Here is a 25,362-nt window from a genome sequence, read left to right as displayed (position 1 = left end):
TGGCAGATGTGATGGAGTTCTGGGCTCTTGCTTTAGCCTGCCCCAACCTTAGCCGTCGTGACCACTCGGAGAGTGAAACAATGCGTAGAAGATCAATCTTTCTCTCTCTCTCTCTCTCTCTCTCTCTCTCTCTCTCTCTCTCTCTCTCTCTCTCTTCTCTTTAACTCTCTAAATCTCTCTCTCTCTTTCCCTCCTTCCTTTCCTCCCTCTCTCTCACTGTATCTACTATATCTGTCTCTCCCTTACTCTGTAGTACTTTCAAATAAATAATATATTTTCACAATAAAGAAATCCTAAATGTTTAAAATGTTTAAAGAGATAGATACATTTATCCTGGCTGAACATTCATTATAGAACATATACATGTATTAAATCTTACAGCATTCTTTGACTATGTACAACTTTGTTTCTTCAAAAAATAAATTAAGCTTTTTCAAAAAAAATTAAGTATTCATGGTTCCAGGAAGAAAGTTTTTCTTCCTACTGACCCATTCAAAAATTTACTCATTGAACACGCATTATATGCTAAAGAACTGTGAAAATGGCATATATTTTCCTGCCCTCTCAATATGACTCCAGAAATGAATGTATTTGTGTATATTTTACAAGTGATCAGAGGCAGACCCTAAGAGATAGGTAATATTTTGCTTAATAGTAAGTGCAGACACCCATGAAAAGTAAACATACATTAGAATGATATATATTAAGCCAGTCAGGAAATAGGACTCTAAGAAGTTAAGGAATTCACCCAGCCTTGTTTGGGGGCAGCCTAAACCTAAAGGCTTGTATCTGTGCAACCCTCAATGCTTTCTTCTTTCCCCTTCTTCCTTTGAAAGGCTACAGGCTAGGCTTGGAGAAGTGGCAAATGTATTACAGTCATATCACAAAGTGACTGAGAATTAGGAAGGACTCCCAAAGCAGACAGGATCAGGGATTTGTCCTACAATTTGCTTTCCTAACAGATCCCTCCTGGCTTGTAAGGAAATCTGAACAGAGACTGCTCATAACTCCACTGGCCTTCATAGCTGCTCTAATTCCCTTTTTGTCCATACTAGCCCATATGACACAGAAATGTCACAGAGGATTTCATTTTCCATAGACCCAGTACCATCCAAGACAACTGTGCTGATGAACAGGCAATGGCTCCCAGACACTGATGACCAGTCTGAGCATCCAGAGTCTATAGCCTGAGCAGCGTACTGCACACCTCAATTTCAGAAAGATAATGTTTTCTCAGCGAACTGATACTTGGGGTATGTAAAGTGAGCTAGCAGATGTTTGGTTATTGCTTCCTCGATATGCATCCCAATTTATGAAAATAATTGATTAAAAGTGATTGCTTCTGATTTAATAAACATGATTTCCTCATGGTAGTTTCCCCCCTGCTGGTTTTATGCGCACTAGCAGGAGAAAAAGGAAAGGAAGAAAGCTATGTAATCGCATTTGCTGTTTTCGTGTGAGCTTACAAGAACGACACTGAGGGTCCATCCTCATCACTCCCTTGCTTACCTCCCTCTCAGAGCTCCAGACGTCTGACAGCAGTGCTAATACTTTCCTCTGTTCACACAACAGCAACTCCTCACCTTCACGCCATTACATCAAGAAAATGTCAATGAAACAAAAACAGAACGCTCTGTTTGAAACCAAGTTGGTCCTCACAACAACAGTTCCCTCTGCTGCACTTTTCCTTGGGACAACTGAATTCCACTAGCTTCGATCTGCAATCAACCTGTGGTCTCCACACAGCAGTGCAGGCCTCCCTGGGCTGGTGCCCATCAGCTCTCACACTGTTCTCACTGTAGCATGATATCAAACTTCTTGCTAGCACTCCAGTGTCTTGTACTACCACAGGCCATCTCTACTACTTGCTTTCCCTTCCCTAAATCAGTCCTCTGCTCTGCCTGGTGACTACTGACTTATATCACCTCTTTGGGGAAGACTTCCTTGCCTTCTTTGAAGGCTTGCCACTCTGAGTGATAATATGTTATATTTCTTTCTCCCTACTCAGCTGTACCTGAAAAACTGACTTTTTTTTTTTAACTTTCCCTAAAACTCAGAACAGGGTTTGGCACATGATAGATTCTCTATTAATGCTTTACTGAATGAACAACTGAATCAGTGAATCAAAAGAAAACAAACAAAAAGAAGTTCATGCTTTGATAGCTTTTATTCCTAAGTTTATACTTACATGCACTAGTTTTGTCTTAATCTAATGTGTGAATACTTCACTCGTGCAATTAATAAATATTTATTGGACACTTACAACCACATGTTATCAAACCTAGGACACATTTTCACATTAACCTTTTCTAAAATCAGACTTAACTTTACAATCAACTGTGTCTTACAATTAATTGTCAGCACTTTCATCCTCCATATAGTACATAAAATCATGATATATTTTGCAATTAGTGACATCCAAGACTAAGCAAATGCAGATTGTGCCTGGAAACAGGTGCCTGGCTAAGAATACAGTAACTGACAAAATAGGAGGTGAATCTTGGCTCAAGCATCCTCAATTTCTCCACGTGTAAATCAGGGCAAGCACCATCAAAGTATCTGCTCTGTCTTCTCTCTACCAACCACATACATTATCTCTCTTATCTTCCCACCCTGATCCTAGCTTCATGCCAACATCTGTCAGCTGCTGGGTATGACTTTTCAAGAGTATTTTAAACACTTATTGAAGAAATGATGAATGAACGTTCTACACACACATTCCTGCTTGCATAGACCTGACCTGCCAACACCCACCACTGCTACCCCAAGGACAAAAGATACCCCTTGTGGGATTAGCCAGGAGTTCCTGCCTGGGTACTCACAGCATCTGACCACCTTACTAATCAGACACTCTGATTCCTTTCTAATAAGATCTATTCTTCATATAGATTTCTACTGTAAAGCTGACACTGGGCTTTCTCTTGTTCTGGTCCCTGAAGCCAGAAATGATTCCATTCTGTAGGACAGCACTCATCTCCTCTGTGGAGTGGAACTTTACTATTAGCCAATCAACTGATACCTGTGTCATAGCTGTAAGCTCATTGCCTATACGCGGCAGGAGCTCAAAAAGTCCTGTGATTTATCGAGTGAACAGTTATCTTTTAAATTCATCACTGGAGAAATAGCAAAAGGCACCATGTTTACTACATATTTAATGTTCAGCTAAGCATCATGTTTCAATGACATGTTAATTCTGAAAACAATTCTTGAAGACAATAACTTTCTATTCCCATTGTACTGATGAGAGTAATCAGTCCTAGAGAAGCCAAATAATTTGCTCTGGTTTGTCACAGAACTAGTAAAATACACCAAGAACAGCAAAGTTCCTAACCTTTCTCATACTGCTCTACTGTCCCAATACTCATTGCTATATTATCTGCCGAACTATTCTGTCTGCTATATCTGAAGCTGGCTTACTCGGAATTCAGGCTGTTCATCTTTGCAGCCTGATCCTCCCATGACACCAGGCCATTTCTCTCCAGCCAATCCTAACTTTCCACTTTGAATGACCAAGGACTCCTTCAGCAAAAAAAAAACTCAAATCTACAGTTAGAGGAGTCATGCCCTCCAGCCTCACTTTCTACCACACAGTTTGTGTTTTTCAAAGAAAGAAAAAAAAAACCCAATAGAATATATCAGGTTCATTTTTTCCCTTCATTATAGCTTGAAGTGGTCTCTCTATGATTTTTTCCACACCTGGAATCAGAAAGCAGAGAAGCCCCAGCCCTTGGGCAACCTCCCTGAAACTCAACTTTTGAGTTACAAAAACTCTAAGAGGCTTTTCTGCAGTACTACATGCTCTCTAGCTCTGCCCTTTGTTCCCAGGTTATAAATGCTATCAGCTTTGTCCTGAATTCCAAACTTTATTCAATCAGTGCTTCCAGGCCTCAAAAGCATAAATGAGCAAACAAACTATAAAACAGAAAACTTGATTCCTTCCCTGGTTTGATTTTTTTTTTTAAGTTTCAATCATTTCTATACATTTGTTAATTTCATCCACAGAAACTCCATCAGGCTGATAAGTCTATCACTGCAATACACCTTAGTGGGTGGGAAACAATCTACTGAAAGTCACACAAACAGTAAATAAGAGCAGCAAGATTCAAAGTTCAGCCTCTCACTGCAAGTTTAGGATTGTTCCCATGGTACCAAGCTAAGGCTGAAAATCAAAAAGCCTTTCATAACAATGTCAACCACTTCTGTAAGAACTGGTATTAGCTGAGCTCTGTTCACCAATTGGTGCACATAATTTCATGATTTCACTATGAAGGAGGTGGGGGAGCGTCACCTCTCAGTGAGACAGACTGCAGTTCTCAGAGAGACATTGTTTTAGGCCTCCCAGCACAAAAGGAGAGGGGCTGAGATTGAAGTTAGTCAGAGTGACTCCAAAGCCTGCTTTATAAATGGTGAGATGGGGTTTTGGTTTCATTTCATTCTTTGCATGCAAGATGAATACTCTAAAAGGGAAAAACAATCTGCTAGGGGTTTGGAAAGGTAGTCAAGCTGAGGAAAATAATGACATGGGCTATAAAAGGCCAAAAGAAAGAAAAATAAGGGAGAAATTCAAGTTGCACACACCTCCTGAGGCACACCTAACTTCCCAACCTGTGAGCTGTCTCCATGGGTTCCAGGCAACCACCTTTCCAAGTCCACAGCCTGGCCTGCCCTGATTTTTAGCCCCTATTTATGATCAAAAAACTGCTCTGTATGATAAATATTTATACAGCTCATTGAATAATGGTCTGCATAAATATTATTAGAATTGTGCCACAGGAAACCACAGAGTTCGCAGCTGATCCTTCAACAAGTGTGCAAGCTGCTCAAATACTGTGTGCAGAGAAAAAAGGAGACCTGGAAATCAGGCTGTTCTTTGCAGCACTGTTTCAACAATATGGAGGAGTAAGTAATTGCTGCAAATACTCTGCTGAAGAGGCATCATTTGGGGATTGTGCTCTTACTGTTTTCTCTTCCCTGCCCCCTCCCCACAAAAAAAAAACAAAGCAATATGATGCTTTCCCATGACTACAATCCTCTAGAGCAAATGAGCTCAGCTTACCTTCAATTCAGCTTCTTAAGGATTTCTCCAGTATCAATCTGGTGACAGTGTCCACAGAAAGTGTTACAGGGATCAGGGAAGCACTCAATGCCCTCCTCAACTTTGATCTTTGGACTTTGCTGGGAGCTTATGTACACAAGCCTCACACAATTTATTTATTACTTAGTTATATTACAATCAGAGGTTTGGAGATTGGGAAGGACAAGATGAAATAAGCTTATCCATTTCAAAACGATTAAATGCCATTTAAGCTCATATGTTGTAGGACTGTCAAGAAAATGGAGATTGGAGGAAAACAGCCAAAATGCAACAATAATAAGTTCCCTACCAGCAATAGGTATGAGGGAAAATGAAAAACAGTTACAGGTATTCTTCCTCTTCATGTCCGACTGCACCTTTTCCAAGGTTCTTCCGGCATTCCATTCAAGGGGAGACTTTTTTTTTAAATAAGTTTTCAGATTGGCAAAACTGACTCTAAAGAAACCCAAACAGTTTCTTGGATCCTCAGCTGTGTGGAGTTTGCAGTCACCACTTAAAAGACATCTGATCTGACATAGCTGTGGTCTGGTGCAGACTGTATAATAAGTATGAACACACTTCCAGATAAAGCTGAAGAGACCAGTACATGTCCTGGTATCAGACAGAAATTGAGTAGTAAATAGAGAATTCATTCTGGAAATGCAATGGAAAGACAAACCTTTGATTCTCAACAATGGATCTGACCTGCTATCAACTGTGACGAAGGTCAAAGAATCTAAGAAGAAAAGAGCAAGGGAAGGAAAAACAGCAAAGAAAGGGAGGGAGAAATGTGCAGGGAGTGAAACAGAGAGAGAGAAACTAAACTGAAGCAAGGGGAAGATTGGGTGAGTCAGAAAAAGGTACTAAGAGACCCCTTGACTACTGTAGGGGACAGGGAGAAAGGAAGGAAAAGTAGACTTTCCTTAGCCAACAAACAACATCCACCAGAGAACTGTTGGTCAGGCAGGGTTCATAATGCCAAGATGGAAGAGAACCTAAAAGGGTCAGTTGTCAGAGCTCCAGATCGCAATCCATATATCAAAATCAAATACCACAAGCAAACCCCTTTTTCACTCTTGAGCATCGCTCCACCACAAACATGCAGTGTTCACTGTCACATAACTGGAGAGACTTAATCCACAGAGCATTGTGATGTGTAAGTTCCTGGAGCAAAAATCAGCCTGGGAAGCAACCCCAGATGCCCAGAAACACTGAACAGACTGCTCTGAGCTCAGAGGCTCTCAACAAGAAGTCCAGACCCAACTCTGCAGAAAGATCTAGGGCTCTCCATTCTCTTCTTTATTCCTATGTGTCTTAACTTCTTCCTGTTTTCTATTTCAAAGGCAGATTACAGAGACAGGTCAGAGAGAGATCTTCCACCAATTGGTTCACTCCCCAAATGGCCACAAGAGTCAGAGCTGAGTCAATTCCCAAGCCAGGAAACAGGAGCCAGGAGTCATCTCCCTCATGACTGCAGAGGCCCAAAGACTTTCTCAGGTCATAAGCAGGGAACTGGACAGGAAGTGGGCAGCTGGGACATGAACTGCCACCCAAACTGGATGTCAGAACTGAAGGCAGAGGTTCAGCTTACCACACCATGCCACGGCACCAGCCCATCAACTTTTATTAAACTTCTGTATTAAGCTGCATTTATTGTATTTTTATTTATTTTAAAGGCAAAGTGGAAGTGTTAAAACAGAAACATGACAAAAGAAACAGAGAAATATTCCATCTACTAGTTCATATCCTAGATATTGCAATAGCCATGGTTAGGGAAGGCTGAAGCAAGAAGCCAAGAACCCCTTCCATATCTTCCACATAAGTGGCAGAAATTCATATAACACAGTCATCACCTCCTGCCTCCCAGGGAGCACATTAGCTTGAATGGAAGCAGGGGCAGGAGACTCAAACTCAAGCACTCGAATATGGGATGGATGCAATCCCAAGCAGTGACAGCTTAACTGCTACCACATAATAAGTGCTCAGTAAAGAACTAATGAATGAACAAACCTGGGAGAAATGAGGGCAATTCTCCCCACAGCTCTGAAAAATAAATCCTTAGTACCTTTAGTGACCATTGTATTGGTTTATAAAATCAGGAGACATGGTAGGTCTTGTCCTATATGGATTGATGTGAGGTAAGCCACTTCATTGCTCTCTCTCTCTTCCCAAATATAAAAGGATACTGATGAATTCTATTTTACTATTCCAAGGGGTTGTTATGAAGATTAACTGAAGAGTGGATACAGAATGTTCTAAAAGAGAAATTCCTTTATAAAAAGAAGGAATCCTTGGCACTGAGCACAGTGGGGGAAATTTGATGTAAAATCACATTATCAAAGACACTGGAAGGTTGATCCTCAAACCAACTTTCTCTCATAGCACCAACTCATCTCCTGACACCAGAAATTTTAAAAAGCTTCACAACTGGATGTTGTTCCCTAATAGCTGGATTTCTTATTAATAAACATTAATTATTGTCTCAAGTCGGGATACAATGAATAAAAAGATTAAAAAATTATGAGCTGTGATTTTTTTGGAAAGATTTTTTTATTTGAAAATCAAAGTCAAAGAGGGAGAGAAAGAGAGGAAGAGACACTGGAGCACTCCTTAGATGGCAGCAATGTCCAGGCCTGGGCCAGGTTGAAACCAGGAGACAGCAGTTTCATCCAAGTTTACTATGTAGGTGTGAGGGGCCCAAGCACTTGGGCCTCCTTCAACTGCTTTCTGAGGTCCTTAGCAGGGAGTGAGTCAAAAGCACAGCATCCGAAGTACGAACCAGCAGCCACATAGAATGGCAGCATCACAGGAGGAGACTTCACCTGCAATGCTACGCCACACCGTCAGCCACTATATCTACGATTTTAAAGAAATGGCTGGGCACAGCATCGTGGCCAAGTGGTTAAAGTCCTTACCTTGAACATGTAGGGATCACATATGGGTGCCAGTTCTAATCCTGGCAGCCCCACTTCCCATCCAGCTTCCTGCTTATGGCCTGGGAAAGCAGTAGAGGACGGCCCAAAGCCTTGGGACCCTGCACCCACATAGGAGACCCATAAGAGCTCCTGGCTCCTGGCTTGGGATCAGCTCAGCACCAACTACTGTGGTCACTTGGGGAGCGAATAATCAGATGGAAGATCTTCCTCTCTATCTTCCTCTCTATATATCTGACTTGACAATAAAAATGAATAAATCTTTAAAAAAGCAATGGCCATATAATTCTGTTATGCCATGAAAGTTTCTGTCCACTCAAACTTATATGTTGAAAATTAACCCCTAGTGATAATGGTATTTAGTGGCAGGGCACAAAATGGACATGCAATCCGGTAGTGAAGACACTGCGTGGGTTTCCCACAGACCTACACTGAAGTACCTGAGATTCAACTCCTCCAATTCTGATCCAACTTCCTACTAACGTGCATACTGGGAGGTAGCAGATGATGGCTCAAATACTTGGATCCCTACCACCCAGTTCAGAAAGCTAGATGGAGTTCTTAGCGCCTGGGTGCAGCTTGGCCTTGGTGGTTTGGTGAGATGGGAGATATTCATTCATTTTCATTCATTCATATTCTCTCTCTCTCTCTCTCTCTCTCTGGCTCTTACCTTTCCTTCCTTTCCTCCCTCCCTTCCTTCTCTCCCCTCCAAATAAAATTAAAGATAACTAAACAAAATTTAATAATAAGCCCTTAAGATAGGTTGGATAATTTTTATGAGAGCAGCATCTCCCTAAATGGCATCAAGGACCTTGTCATAAAAGGTCTTAAAGACACTGATATCCCTTCTCTATGTGAGGACACAAAGACAAAACAGCAATCTGCAAAGGCAGCCCTCATCAGAAAGCAAATCTGATGTGCCTTGATCTTGGATTTACCAGGAACCAAAACTCTGACAAATGCATTTCTGTTGTATGTAAGTCACTTGGTTTATATTTGTTACAGTAATCAGAACAAAGACAAAGATCTGTATTTTGACAATCAGGTGGTGATGCCTCAAGTTATGCCTAGTTTACACAGTCCCAGAAAATCCTAAAGAACCTAGTTAAATTTCATATGGCAGGAATGTAGCTTCATGTTGCTACCAGAATCCTGGTCACAGATATATAAAATCCAAGCATCTCATCCCAACTCCACGTTTCTCTACAGAATCAAGTACACTTAGTTAACAGGGACACAGTTTGCTGTTTTTATGACTGCCCCGAAATTCTGATCCATTAGATCAGAAATTCAAAATTTGGGGGGTTTCAAGGATCTTGCTGTTTTTCGTGAATCCATTCTTTTTAACAAACATGAGACAGTTGCAGGAGGGACATGGTATTAAATCAGGAAGACAGGCAGAAAGAGTGGCTGTCCTAAAAAATTGAAATTGGATTCCAAAAGGTAAAAAAAAGCCAAAACTTACCAAATCACCAAACCTGCCTCACCATGTGAGACACAAGGATCATAGGCAATGGCACAATTGTCACAAAACACAAATAAGCTGCTGAAATAAACCAGTGATCCAAAATGTCAATCATTTAATAACACTCCCCACCATCAGCAACAGATGTCTTTTAGAGCAAAGTAAAACTTCATATCCACATTCTCTTTGGCAAAACATTGTTTACTTCATCTGTCTCTTGTGCCCAAATTTATGGTCCAATAAAGCTAATCCTTTGTTTATAATGCCTTCTTCAATCATCCTACCAAGTCACTGCCTTTACAGGAAAACAGAGAGAAAAAAGAACAACGCTGTATCTCCCATTCACACATGAAGAAACTCCAAAATTTCGATATCCTGAGACAGTCACAAAGTCCACCAACTGAAGAGGTCACATGCAAATCTATGTTCATCTCAGGCAGAGCTTAACTCTTGATATCATCCTGAAATGACCTGCTCTTTGATCCTAGTCAAACTGCCTTCTTTCTTGGCACATTCAGAATGAGTTTCTTAGTCCATTTATGCCACAAATCCTTCTTAGACAGATATTAGAAATGCTTTCTCCATGCTCTGAAAGACTCCTATGGACAGTAAACCTGACAGTTGAAATATTACATCCCAACTGCTAATGTTCTGCCCCTTGTTTCCTTGTACCTACAGACAAGCTCAACGTGGTATAATACAGTAACAGAGGAATTTACTTGTGGGAAGAATGTTAACATGTAAAATAGTCAAATACTTTCTAAAGTAAAAAGTCCAAGGCCTCTCTTCCACTGCAGAGTTTCAGAAACACTGTGACAAAGCCTTCTGTGTGGCTTGGTACTGAAACACCACCCTCCTCTTAGGGACAGTAAGATAGAAACAATTTCCAAGCGATACATTCAAAGAAGCAGGATGGTGAGGGAGTCCACCCAGACAAGTGGGTCAACAGAGTGAGCCTCTCTTTGGCAAATGTAATGGATTCTGAGTTCCCTAAAAGCACAGCTTTGGATTTGATGGTCCTTTCTGTTCATGGCTATAGCCCAGAAACATAAAAATGACAACATCAGCATATATTTGTTGTCTTGTATCCTAAAATTATTTAATTTTATTCCCTGATATGCCAATTTCAAAGCTAACCCAATAATGAAGGAAATTCCATGCAAATTTAGGAGTTCATTTCTACATGGAATCCTCTTTGCAAAAAAATTCATGACCAGTTTGCGTTCTTAATAATTTAAATATATACATGGTTTCTACTCCCATTATTTTCTTCTTCAAGGGTGTGCTGTTGATTTGCTGACATATTTAACTATGAAATGATTTTCTACAGAATTAACCAAATCTTCAAAGCGATGCCATTATCATTAGCATATTGGCTGAAATCCACTGCCTTTCCCAGAAAACCACTCAGATTACAATAGAACCCACCAGCTCTAATGGCTGCTGTCAGATGTCAACAAATTCAGGAAGGGCTCCCGGCAATATCAGGTAAAGCCACAAAATCCACTCTCCATGTGGTCTTGCAAAACTACTTCCCAAAGTCAAGGGCAAGCCAGAGGCTGGCTGAGGTTTGTGGCCTAACCTTGTGTTTGTCAGTTTATGAAGCATAGCCAGGCAGCTTTAAGACCCAAAAGAATGAAAAGTAAACATTAGACTTCAGGAACCAATATGATATGCCACTCCACAAACAAGTCTACGTCAAAATCACCACAGAGTACAATTTGCCAGTGCTTCTTCTACCCAAAATAAAGCCTTGGTTATTTATTTGACCCAAAAGGACTTTTAAGCTCTGGCTCCACCTGCCTCTCTAACCTTTAGTTCCCTCCCTTTCTCCTTCCCAGAACAAACCTCCTATTCTGCAACCATACAAAACAACTAGCACATCTCAAAAGAGGCTCTGATGGCTTGATTCATACTGTTCCCTCTTCAGGAACTACAAATACCTGTTTAGAGTGAAACAATGAATAATTATGCAAATTGGCAAGGTAAGCCAAAGCAAAACCACAATACAACTTTTTAACTAACAACCCAGCAGAAGTTGAAAATTCTCATAATACCCACATTGGGCAACAGGATAGATAAATATGCAGTTCTGTGTATTTTTTATGGAAAACTAATTGGTCCAACCATTTTTATAAAAATGACCACATCTGTTCATTTTTAAAAACTACTCATTCACACAACAGTTTATCTTTCAGGAATCCAAGCACTGACTGACCAAAATGTATGTAAAAAAAATCCACAACATTCTTATATTAACCCAAAATTATAACAACATAATCTCAGCTATACACTAAGTACGCATTAATAGATGGCTTGCCAAAATCGGGCCACTGGGTTAAAAACCAGTTACTTTTAAAAGTAATAAGGTGCCAGTAAATGGTATAGCAGTTAAAATGCTAGTTATGTTCTTACCTCCAAGCTCTAATGGATTTCTTTTTCTTGGGTATCAGTGCAGTAAGCAGGTCTTGCTTACTGGGTTGAAGTCTCAGCTCCTCCCTGGTTCCAGTTTCCTGCTAATGAATACCCAAAGTGGCATCAAATGATGATGATTCAAGTTATCTGGTTTCTGCTACCCACATGGGGTCCTGGATTGAGCTCCTGACTCCTAGTTTGGTCTTGCAGTCATTGTTTGATGACCACCTAGTGAACCAGTGATGGAAGATATCTTTGTCTCTCAAATAATTTAAACAAAAATGAGAAGGAACTAAAGGAAGATGCTAACTATGTATTAACCACAGAAGCAAGTTCTAATTCTTTCATGGGACAATAAGACCCTACTTTGGCCTATTTTCTGAAAAGAACATAGTACCATCAGTTCTTATAGTATGTTTTCCAGAGGAACAGCAACAGCATTAACACAAACAGGTTAAAATCGTAAATTACCAGGCTCAGGCACGCTTCAGCAACTCAGAACCAGCAACCAACAGCTAGGTTAAAAAATCCTCCAGGTGGTCCAAAGAGAGGCCATGTTTAAGAACCATGTACAAGGATAAAAAGATTTCACCTGCAGGATTTCGGCAAGGGGTGGGGGGATGAGGGGATTGTACAAAGACCTGCTTACTGCACTGATACCCAAGAAAAAGAAATCCATTAGAGCTTGGAGGTGACTCAGTGGCCCTTTCTGTGTAGCCTGAATTCTCACAATAAGAGATTGTCCCTATACTGGATTGAAATGGGCTTTGCATGCCTTCTGCTGTCGTCTTCTATGGATCACCAAAATGTGCTCTTTGTCCTTTCGGACAGGCTGTCCCATCAAGTGATTTAACATGATTTTTCTCTGTCTCACTGTCTTCTTGGAGACCCTATAGATGCAGCAGTCAGTGGCACAAATCAATAGCCCATGCAATCAACCCTTGAAAACAACACGAAGAAAGGAGAAGGAAAAGGCAGGCAGGGTATCTTCACAATGTTCCTGCAAGGAGTTCTAAGGTAATGGTCTTCAAACATCTTACCCTACAAATTCAATAGCAATTAATACTATCTATTCAATATATACTTCCATGAGAACTTAAACTTATTGATACCCTGAGCCAACCCTCCCCTAAGATCAATAAATGACTTCTGAACATTTATTCTGTATCCACCAGTGAGTGCACAGCTTTGTTAATTCTGCTTACAGTTTTACAGAGGGCAAAACCTAAAGACAGGAAATAAGGTACTGCTCAAAGAAGTCAACAGGCCTGGGTCACAGAGCTAGTCAACAACAGTGAAGGATTTCAGTTTTGTGTTCCTTTCGCTGACACGTACATGGTAGTTTTTAGAAATTACAGCAGTAGGGATTGGTGCTTGGTACAGCAGTTATGTTCTTCTTGGTATGATCACATTGTGTGCCTAATACAAATTCCTGTAATGCTTCTGATCCAGCTTCCTAATAACGTCCACCTAATAACACACAGCAGATGAGTCAGGCACTTGGGTCCCTACCATCCATGGGGAGACCTGGATCGAATGATAGGCTCCTGGCTTCAGCCTGCTCCACTTGTGGCTGTTGCAATCATTTGCAAAATGAGCTAGTAGATATAAGGTTTCTGCTCTCTCTCTCCCCCTTCTCTGTGTTTGTGCATGTGTGTGTATTTCTACCCTTCAAATAAAATGAAAATAAATTTTATGTCCACTAATTTTAATGTTTAAATTTTTAAATAGTTTTTAACAGATTCAGTGTAATTTATAATTCTAAGGACATAATGTATTTCCTTCCTCCTTCTCTTAACAACACTTCTTTAAAAAAATCCTAACAATAGCCTTACTCTAATATCAAACTTATCATACTATCCTGCAATTTCAATAGTTGTTAGACAGAAACTGATCTAATTATTGATTTCATAAACTATGAAGTCTTTTCTACTTTGGATCCCCATATCCAATCAGTATTTGGGTCTTGTCTTAATTTTTCTCCCACGGCCTAACAGAATCCAAGCTTCTCGGGTCCCTCCCAGTCTGGTATATGATAGATTTTAGTGTAGCAAAGTCCTGTATCTAGATGGTGAAGGCTTTGGTAATATATTTAGGCTGCATGATTTCTACTTAATTTCCCTACTGTCTCTAAGCCCCCGCCATACACAAATCCCTTTGTTCACACTGTATGAAGGAACTTTGCTTCTTTGAAGCATCCAAGTTAACAGTGGCTTCCTAAATAATTTACGATACTTCAAAAGGGATTTTAGGCACCTTCAGTGTCTTATATGGGAAAGAAATCTCTTCCCATACTATTAGTTCTTTCCTCTGTACATCAATGAGGGCACCACAACCCATGCTAACACTATGGCCTATGTAGTCCCACCCAGTAGGGGCATTTGAAGAATGAGCCTCAAGGGAACTTTATCTCCCTCAGCCTCCCTTGCTTCTCAAAGGAATAAAAAAATATATGTATTTTTTAAAAAGGTCAATGTTGTTCAATCATACAACAAACAAAACAAAATCTACCACCAGCACTGCAGGACAAGAACTAGAAGGAAAACTATAATCAAGGCAGAGAAAATAAGGAAAATTAAATAAAGAATGTGTGGAACAAGCAGAAAAAATAGCAAGGAAGCATGTTGAGACAAAACCCTATCAAAGCTACGTTACATAAAAATAGCCTTAACAGCCCAAAGACAATGACTGTCAGGTTTTGGTTTGTGGACCAAACTAGATACTCCTTACAAGGAAGTCACTTTAAATTTCAGGACACAAACAGGTCAAAAACAAAATGAGAAAAAGAAAAATCATATCATAGCAATAAAAAGAAAGCTGCAGTAGACACATCCATGTTTATTAAGTAGGTTTTACAGCAAAAGTATTACCAGAACAATAACTAAGTAGATTTCAGATCAAAGAATATTACCAGAAATTATGAAATAATAAAAGGCATGAATCACCTAGAAGACCAAGTCATCCTATGATTTATGTACCCAATAACGAACATGAGACTATGTAAAGTAAAATCTGAGAGAACTGCAAGGAGAAAGGCAAATACCCACACTTATCACAAGGGATTTCAGTACCATGCTGTCATAAATTGATGGAAACAGAAAAAGCTTGAAGAAAATCAGCAAAAATACAATACTCAATAGTACTCAATCAACATGATCTACTTGACAAGTAAAAAGCACATTGTTCACCCACAGCAGAATGCACAATTCAAGTACACAAGGAACATCAGCTGCAACAGACTGCATTATTAACCATAAAAACACTGTCAAAAATTTTTAAAGTTTCAAGTCACGGAAGGACGTTCTGTAGCCACAATGAAATTAAAATATGAATCATTAATACAAGAATATGTTGAAATCCTCAAATATCTGGAAAATGAATAGCACGCTTTTACATAATCCATAAATCTAAAACAAATTTAAAAGGTATTTTAAATTATCAAAAATGAAGAGTTGTAGGATACAAATGAATGGCACCTAAAGAACTATATAATATCCAATGACTAAACTACAAAAGAAAATTTTGAAACCCATTTTTCTTCCTTAACAAATAAGAGAAGAGCCTGGAGCAGTACCTAGCTGCTAAAGTCCTTGGTTTGCACATGCCGGGATCCCATATGGGCGCAGGATCTAATCCCAGCTGCTCTACTTCCCATCCAGCTCACTGCTTGTGGCCTGGGAAGGACGACCCAAAGCCTTGGAACTCTGCCCCCTTGTGGGCGATCCGGAGGAGGCTCCTTCATCCTGGTTTCGGTTTGACACAGCTCTGGCTATTGCAGCCACTTGGGGAGTGAATCATCAGATAAAGGATCTTTCTCTCTGTCTTTCCTCCTCTCTGTATATCTGACTTTCCAATAAAAAAATAAATAAATCTTTAAAAAGAAGAAATAAGAGAAAAAGAACAGGAATCCACAAAAAGAATGGAAATCAAAAATAATTTAACGCAGAAACCAATAAATTAAACACAAAATATTTACAGTGAAAGCAAGTGAGTCTTGGACTGGTGTGCTGGCACAAATGGTTAAGCTGCTGTGTTCACCACCAGCAACCCCTGGGGCTGAGTTCCTGTCTCTGCTGGTCAGCTTCCAATCCAGCTCCCTGTTAAGTACCTGGAAAAGCAGAAGATGGTCCTAGCATAAAGTCTCCAGACACTAACGCAGGATACGCAGACAGAGTTCCAGATTGCTGGCTTAACCTCAGCAGCTGCTACTACCTGGGGAGTGAATCAAAGGATGAAAGATCTCTCTCTCTCTCTCTCTCTCTCTCTCTCTCCCTCCCTCCCTGGGTGGGGTGTGTATGTGTATTTTCGTCTTCCACTGTAACTTTGCCTTTCAAATAATAACTATTTTTTTAAAAGAAAAGTTTTAAAGCTGGTTCTTCGAGGAAATCAAATTTAAAATTTTGAGCCAGAATGCTCAATAAATAAATAAATAAATAATAAACGAATAAAGGGAAAAGATGCAAACTGTCTGTATGACAAATGCCAGAAATGAAATGATAGTATAAGAGATAATAAAATGCTAAGAGAATAAAGACTATTAGCAACAGCATGCTAATAAACCAGGCAATAAGTACAAATTCCTTGAGATACACAAACCATAAAACCTCACCCAATAAGAAACAAACAGTGACATCACTCTGACACCAATGCTGACCACATCCACAGGTGAAAATGCCCCCGTGACACTCTCAGAGTCCACTGGAGAAGTTCCAGCACATCATGTGAGGAAAACTATCTGACAACAGATGTTCTGAAGATGTCAGAACGACAGTTTTTTACCCATGCCATCCCTTCCCAAAAGGAGCAGAGTTCAGTGCCAAGCAAGAAGCCCACAGCTGGTGCTTTCTTCCCACAGGATGAAGTGAATGCACAGCAAGTGCGAAGCAGGATTTTCCAGCTGTGCCTGACACTTGCCATGTCCTTTCTGCTAAACACAGAATCCTGGGGGGGGATCCCACAGCTGACAGAAAAAAGGCAGAAATTCGCCTCAATCAGAGCTCAAAACTCTACAAGGGCCGTAAATCCTACCAACCACTTCACAGATTCTATCAAGTGGCCTCCCCCTACGCCAGCGGGCTGCCTCACCTGTAGGCATTTCCAATAGGCCCACAGATGCCCAGAGCATCTGCACATCTCAGCATCCACAGACAGTGTGAGTCTTTGTAGAAGTCTCACACGTGTGGACTATCACCTGGTCAACTCTGCAGGACTAGAAGAAAGTGCGTACGTGAACCCAAAGAGAACAAACGGGAGACTGAGCACTCTGGCTTGGCAGAGTCAAGGGAAGGCAATTTTAGGATTTCAACCTCAAGAGCAAATCCCAGGAAAAAGCATTGCAAATCCATAAACACAAGTCAGAAAGAGCCTCAGAACGCCTAGGTCACACAACTGGTGGGGGTATTTACTTCCCAAACAGTGAGAAAACCCTCAAGGAGATGAGAGCTTCCTCCAAAGTGAAGTCAGCGAATCAAGATTCCAAATAGCACACATACCACACCACACACACACACACACACACACACACACACACACACAGATGTATGACACCACCAAAGCAACCCAACAGTTTCCAGTATCTGACCTCCAAGAAATGGAGATGTATGAATGACTTGACAGATTCAAACTGTTGTAACGCAGACCTCTAACGTAAGACAACACAGGTATACAGTCAGTCAGGAAAGTCCATCAGCGCCCCTGACTTCCCTGGGAATACATCTCAAACTCCCCTGGTGACTCAGCAGGCCCGTTCTCCCTCTCCAGACTGTCCACCTCATCACCTTTTTTTTCTCCCAACCCCACTCATCAATCATATGCCATGCCTGCGTAGTTCTGCACATGGTATTCCCAATTCATATAATCCCTTTCCTCCTTTCTCTAGTCCACTCAGGCACAGCTCAGAGACCATCTCCTCTGGGGTGTCTTCTCCAATCCCCACACTGGACCATTTGCAAGAGATTCCTGCCTATCTTGTCATAGCACTGGTTTCACTATCATGTAATCCCCCTCTTCAAGCTAAATTAAAGCAAAATGTTTGAAGTTAGGGGCCCACTCTGGCTCCTCTTAAGTTCCCCAAAGTTGCCAGAATGACAGAGTATGTGTCCCAAGAAGAGTAAACATATGAATGACTGAAAAACTGATTTGGATGACTGCATCTCATGCCACCTGGGTGGATTCTCATTCTCCTTTACACAAAGGAGAGCAGGAAGAGGGTAACTTACGTTGGTAAAAATAAGCTCGGATTTTTTTTTTCTTTAATCCCGGGGGGCGGGGTTCCCACTCTGGAAGTTTAAGAGCAAGTCTTACTAACTCAAACTGTCTGAAAAATCGAGTGATTTAAAGCAAGTGCAAGTTAAGGGAAAGGGAACTAATTTCCAGGAAAAGACAAGGCCTACAGCACAAATTTACACAGCCTGGAACAGGGCCTGGTCTCCTCCCTGTAAATTTCATTTCATCCAGAAAAACACAGCTCTCCACCCTCTGGGTGAGTTCCTCCTCCCAATATACATTTTGACTTGCAAACTCAGCAAGCAGAGAGGCTCTCAAACTCCCTTCTTCAAAATCAACACCGGGCCCTTCTCTCCCTATCTGTTGTGGCCACTCTGCCACCCGGTAACAGTCCCCTGGGTCTCCCATCAGGTGGCCAGCTGCTCCAAGAGCAAGGTCAGTAGCCATGCTGTCAAGATCCAAGGGAGAGGGCCGCCTACCAGGAAGCTCCCACAACAGGATTGGCAGTCATCTGGCTGGAATTGCCAGCCCGCACCTTAGAAAGGAACAATCATAGGAAAGGGGGGAAAACCAAGCAAACACAAAGCAAAAGCATTTAACTGCCACAAACTCAGGGGACAGGTCTCTTCTTTCTTACTGATTTGCAATTCAAAAACAAACTCACTTGGTCCCTCCAGATCTCAGGTTCCCCAAACCTGACCAGGAGGTCTGCTCTTCCACCTGTTAGTTTTAGGGACAACACCAGTGTGAAGACCTAAGAAGTGCTTTCATGGAGAAGATCTAGCTCTCAGGGAAACCCACCATGATGCATCTTTCTCATTCATAGTTAGACATAAAACAAATGAAAACAGCAAGATCCAGGTTTGCATTTGGCTCAGCGACTACGCCACCACCTGGGGCACTTGCCTCCCTTCCCCAGATGCATGGGTTCAAATCCAAGTTCCATTCTCCTTATTCCAGCTCCCTGTTCGTGATCACCCTCGGAGACAGCAGGTACTGCCTGCAGTAGTTGGGTCCCCACCCAACCACTTGGGAGATCTGGATTGAGTTCTGGGCTCCTTTCTTCCACCCAGCCCAACCCTGGCTGCTTTGGGCATCTGCCGCGTAACCCAGCAGATGGAAGATCAGCCTGTGCTTCCCCCTCCCATTCTGATTCTGCCTTTCCAAAGAAATGAGGAGAGAAAATTAATGGCAACCCTTCCCTTCCCCACACTTCTACCTAGGAGAACTGTGAGCAAGCCTCATCATCCCATCACACCTAAATTACAACTCAAGTATTATCACAAGCCAACGAAGCCTGTAAAGCTACAAGCTGCACTGGCTCTACAATGGCTCTAGAAATGCTTGGGGAAACGTCAAAACGTGAGGCAGCTCAGGGGGTTCCAGGAGAGTGAGGGCCGGCGTCCTAATAAGTGGATAATGGTCACAAGGGCAGCCGGAATATGCAACGAAGGCCAGGCCTCCCTTGGAATGGGCGGACAACGCCTCACCCAGGATAGAACAGAGGGGATTCAAAAAGTCGTAGCTGGGGTGAGGTTTCAAGGGCCGGCCAGTGCACCCCGGGGCTCGTGGCCTTTCCTCCTGGACCTGCGCGCTGACAGCCTGCGTGCCTGCAAACACCCCTGGCGCGCCCACGTGGGACTGAGAGGAGGGTCACTTACTTGTTCAATATGAAATTACAGTTTAGCTAGCGGGGCCTGCACGCTTCCGCGCCGAGCCGCGCCTCACTCACCGAGGCAGGGCTGGAGGCAGCCCAGGTCCCGCCCTGCGCGCTACCCCGGGCCCTGCAAAGTGCTCCCTGATTGGTGCATCGAAGCGGGCCCGGGGTTGGTCAGCGACGCCTAGGGGGTGGGGCCGAGCGCGGGCGAGCTCAGGCCGAGCTTGCTGACTTTCAGAGCCGGAGGTCCTCCAGGTCCACGAAGCGCCTGCTTTGGTCACCAATGGTCAGAACTCGGCCGGAAAACCCACGGCAGTCCCAATGGGGGTACGCGACAAGTGTGTTGCCCCAACTCTGCTCCATTGTTCACGCAGCACTACTTACTGAAGACTTTTTCTGTGAGAAACTACTATGTCTGTCCTCACAGGCCTTTGCAGTAGACTACAGCTTATATATCCCTGGTGTACCTTTGCAGAGGGCCAGAGATGTGCTTAGCTTGTCTGGTCACAGCTAAGAGGCAAGGCAAGCAGCTAGAGGACAATACTAAGGAAAGTTATAACTGGAGCTGTTTCCTTTGCATAAAAAGGCACACGCCTGGAATCTGGCGGTCATTGAGGCCAAGAAACCAAGGGTCATGAAAGGGAACAAAGTTGCATGTGAGAGGTAATAATTTCACTGAAATGTTAGGTTCGCGGACCACCAGGGAAAGAATACCTCAGCAGAATATACAAAAGAATTTAGATGGCCTTTATCCAGTGAACCATGGTCACGGCTTCCCTTCCCCATGTAACAGAAACACAGACATGAAGGAGAGGGCTTCAGAGCAATAAGAGCCGGGGAGAGCGGTGCAACAAGCTTTTTGTACTCTCCCTGACACAGAAGCTGAAACAAGGGTCCATTCGGCCCCTCATTGGCAGAGCAGTGACCCGACTGCCCCAGACTCCCACCAGAATTCCACCCCTCTGGGTTGCAGGCTGGGGTCAGGATAGAAGCCTCCTCTGCTCTCCTCTGGTTACCAGAGCAACCGTTAGCGGCCCCCAGAAAGGACACTGGTCCTCATCCCTTGGTCTGACACATGAAGATGCTGGAAGCCCCACAGTCTTTGGCCTCCATTGCTTGGGATCCTTTCTCTTGTTGCCTGTAACATGATTGTCCACCTTTCATTTTCCCCAAGTATCTGTGGACCTGGAGGTGAGCTAGCGTCTACCACCTAGCAGTGTGAATCAAATGTACAGTAGAAGGGACAGTAAGACCTCTTTAATTTTTGCTTCCTGTGAAGAGCAAGTCAGGGAACAGACATGAGAATACTTTCTAGTGTAAGACACTGAGCACCCATGAAACCACTTCCAAGTCTCCCTCAATGTACCACAGAAATAAAACCAATGTGAAGTGTTGCTTGCCTCACAAACCATAGCAGGGAATCTCTTCTTGGTTTGGCTTGAACTAGTGTGGGTTTGCTATCTGAATTCCAGGGGTGCCTTGTTTCTAGGCTGTTGTGTGTTTTATTTGTATTTGCTCCCTCTTATTGTCATACTGTCAATAGCAATAAGAGCATAGAGGCTGGATCCCCAGCAGCCATGTGGACCTTGAAAGGACTTCAGGAATGAAAGCCACACCAAACAAAGCTGCCAGGTTAAGGACTCCGGCTCCCTGACACCATGTGGCACTGGACCACAACCCAGTAGCTCTTTTCCGGACCTCCACGTGAAAGAAGTAAAATGTTTCCTTATGCAAGGCGTATTTATTTTGTTTTCTTTTATACAGAGCTAAACGTCATCATATATATCTGACTCCATAGAACAACCTTATAAAGCAATAGATGCAATAATATGCCAGTGAGTATAAATAACTTGTTCTAGGTCATCCAACCCACTAGTGAATATTCCCGTCCCCTAGTCTCCATGAAGCAGTTTTCTGAAGTTTGGAGCAAGCTGATTAAGCCATGGGGGCTCCCTCATGAATCAGTTAATACTGTTATCTGAAACAGGTCCACTATCAAGGAGTATGTTCATTGTGAAAGCAGATTTCCTCCTATGTCTACCTCTCGCCCCCTCTCACTTGCATGCACATGTATGCCCATTCTCTTGCTCTCTTGCTTTTTAGAATGGCACAGCAAGAAAATCCTAATGATGGGACCCTCATGTTACACTTCCCCATCCAAACAACTATTAAAAATCAATTACATGTTTTATAAATTACTTAGTCTCGGTAGAGCTGAGCAAAACAAACCAAGACAGTTGCTAAAAACAGATCTATGACCTGACCCACCATGCTTACCTCAGTTTCTCTATATTGATAGGAACAACTACTAATGCAAATGCTATCCAAGATTCCCCAATTTCCAGGACTGTGGGAGACCAAGAGGATACAAGTAGTCACATGTTGACAAGTTATCCATGGATGCTGCTTCATGTCAGCTTGGGATTTATCTCAATAGGCATCCCCCCAGTTCCCTGTCTTACCTCAAGCATAGAATTTATCAGATGCTTAGTAAACAGCACATTTATCTGTCCAATTTGCTCCTCTCCCTCATAACGTGTGTCGTCTGCCACCAGCACATAAAGGATGGGAGCACTGCCCTGACCCCTTCACTGAAAGACCACTCAGGGTTATTGGCAGGCCACTGGGGAATCATGCTGTGTCATTGTCCACTAAAAACATCACAAGTTATACCAGTGAAGTAGCATGCCGGATTTAAGCAAGACAGAAAGAGCGGGGTTGTGAAACCGTGGAACCGGCTGAACTAGATATTTGTGTAATTTTCTTCCTGATCAGATATGATTCTATGGCTCTGGCTCTGGGAGGGAGCGGAGGGAGACCTGCTCTTCTCACCAGTGACCTGTGGTGGCGCTGTAAGTCTAACTGCAATCTGAAATCTTGTCATGTGTTCACAATGTGCGAAAAGAGCCATTTTCGTGGAGTCTTAGAGTCATGACACAGGACCGGGTAGTATCATTTATTCACTAATACATGTATGCATTCATTAATTTGTTTTTTTTCTAAAGATTCATTTATTTTTATTATAGTCAGATATAAAGAGAGGAGGAGAGACAGAGAGGAAGATCCTCCATCCGATGATTCACTCCCCAAGTGACCGCAACGGGCCGGCATGCGCCGATCCGATGCCGGGAACCAGGAACCTCCTCTGGGTCCCCCACACGGGCGCAGGGTCCCAAGGCCCTGGGCCGCCCTCGACTGCCCTCCCAGGCCACAAGCAGGGAGCTGGATGGGAAGTGGAGCTGCTGGGATCAGAACCGGCGCCCACACGGGATCCCGGCGCACCCAAGGCGAGGACTCCAGCCTCTAGGCCACACCGCCGGGCCAATTTGTTTTTAAATTGTTACTAATTTTCATTTTATCTGAAAGACAGAGAAAGTGAGAGAAAGCTTCCATTTGCTGATTCATGCCCCAAATTACTGTAACAGGCAGGACTCAGCCATGCTGACATCAGGAACCAGTAATCCTATCCATGTGGGTGTCAGGGAACCTAAATACTTGAGCCGCACCTGGTGCTTCTCAGGGTGTGTATTAACAGGAAGCTGAGCTGGAAGCAGAATAGCCAGCACTCAAACCAGGCACTCTGGTAGGGAAGGCAACCAACCCTACTGGTAACTTAAACTGCTGCACCAATTCCCACCACTGAATTAATTCATGTAACCAGGGTTCAGGGAGCACCTACTGTTCTAGGCTCTAGAGGGGTGTCCTCGTCCTTGTAAGAGCAGACAGTAGGAAAACAGATATTAAAGAACTGAACATATAGACATATAATCTATTCATGTATAGGTAAAAAGAAAAAATAAAATATTAGAATAGAAGGCATATGCTTCATATTGAAGCCTAACTTGGGTTTTGTTTTTTTAAGGAATTCAGTGCTTTACATCAGCTCTACCACCTGTGAAGTGCCAATTATTACATCCACTTACATATAAGGAAATTTACGTTTAGGAAAATTAGATGGTGGTCTAAGGCTGCATTGCTGGTGATTTTGGATCAAGCTGAGCTCTCCTCAGTCCCCCACGGTGCGTGTTAAAAACTGGAGCATTCCCCTGCCTCCCAGCTTTGCACATGCCATGCCTCCTTCCTCCTGTAAAGCCTTGCCCATTGGTTATATCCTGCTCTCTGGTTGTATCCTCTGGCACCAGTGTCTTGTGCAGGACCCACTTCCTCTGTGAAGTTCTCCCTTCTATGGGAGTCTTCAATAAATCTTTCTTATAGATTCCTGTACCAGTCATGACCTATTACTCATATGGCACAGAGCCTAGGATACCTTGACAGTTGACTCTTCTTTATATGCTTTCCCTGGCACCCTTGCGCATAGTCCTCAGACAGCCTAAGGCCACAAGAACCATTCCTAGTTTATACTCCAAGTTCTACTTATCTGGTGGGTGAGGTGGAGAAAGTGACTTAACCTCCCTGACCTTGGTTTCTTCTTGGTGACTAAATTTGTTTATTGGAATAATATATTTTTAAATGTTTATATTTAGTAATATGAAGAAAACAGGGGAAATGTTGTGACACAGTGGATTAAGCTGCCTCCAGTTTACCAGATGTCCATAGCGGCACTGATTCTTATCGCGGATGCTTCACTTCCCATCCAGCTCCTTCCTGATATGCCTGGTAAAGGAGTGGAGGATGACTCAAGTGCTTGGGCTCCTGCCACTAGTGTAAGAAAGCCCTAAAAATGTCCTGGATCCTGGCTTCAGCCTGTCCTGTCTGCTGTAGCAATGTAGGAACTGAGCCAGAAGGTGGGAGACTTTTCTCTCCCTCTCTGTCATTTCCTGTAATTCTGCCTTTCAAACAAATAAATAATTTTTTAAAAGATACAAAGAGAAAAGATTTCATGTATTCCAAGGCTACAAGAAACTAATCATGCCTTACTCTCTCTCTCCCTTAATTCTCCCTCCTTTTCTCCTTTTCCTTTTTTTGCAATAACATGCTTTCAATTTACTTTATAATCAAAGCTTAATGTTTCATTAACAATAGTGGTCAACAAGTAAAAGTTGAAAGATCCCGCAGAAATATACAGATAAGGACTATACACAGTAATCAAATTGTAAGAGTGACATGATGCCCCAGTAATGAATACAAAGTAAATGTTCAACATTTCTTTATCATCTACCCAATTCCATTTCCTAAACTTGAAGCCTTCTGCTTTACAACTCAGCAACCAGCACAGTGCTCTATAACAGCAGGTAATTTACGTATAATGATGGTGGTGACCAGCCCTGTCCTGGCTACTAGGTTCCTCATTACAAATCAAACTTATTTTCTATTTTCTCCCATCGTTCTCTTCCTTCCTTCCTTCCTTTCCTTCTTTCTCCCTCATTTCCTTCCTTCCTTCCTTTCTTCTTTTTTTCCTTCCTCAGTTTAGCTTGTTTTAAGCCTCTCTTAAACTTGACCTTCTGGCAGGAACAGGTGCCGTTTATGATACATTTTCTCTCTCCCAACTTCATGTAATCATTTCAGTAGTACCAAAACTGAAAATAGTCCACTACAGATCCAATAGATGATACAGAAAAACACTGATAGGTTTCCCATTATGCCAGGCTTCCCATCCTGGCTATCATATAAAGCCATATTAATAGGCAAATTA

At 42.4% G+C, this 25,362-nt stretch overlaps 1 protein-coding gene across 6 annotated transcripts in view; it reads right to left on the bottom strand.

Moving 5' to 3' along the window:
* The window catches only part of FGGY (FGGY carbohydrate kinase domain containing), a 447,653-nt gene extending 427,765 nt beyond the window's left edge, over positions 1-19,888 (bottom strand). For 4 of the 6 annotated variants that reach the window (XR_009244423.1, XM_058657171.1, XM_058657190.1 and 1 more), the window contains exons 1-2: positions 19,774-19,869; positions 15,864-15,995 (exon numbers count right to left, since the gene is read on the bottom strand). The gene's annotated coding sequence lies outside the window, so the exon portion shown is untranslated. Of the gene's footprint in view, positions 1-5,056; positions 5,143-15,863; positions 15,996-19,773 lie in introns of those variants that run through there. The other 2 variants (XM_058657176.1, XM_004588806.3) reach the window with 2 other exon arrangements.
* Positions 19,889-25,362: the final 5,474 nt, after the last annotated feature.

Source organism: Ochotona princeps, chromosome 2 (genome assembly GCF_030435755.1).
Source record: "Ochotona princeps isolate mOchPri1 chromosome 2, mOchPri1.hap1, whole genome shotgun sequence".
Taxonomy (NCBI): Eukaryota; Metazoa; Chordata; class Mammalia; order Lagomorpha; family Ochotonidae; genus Ochotona; species Ochotona princeps.
The sequence above is the reverse complement of the archived record's forward strand: the minus strand, read 5'-3'. Positions and strand labels throughout refer to the sequence as shown.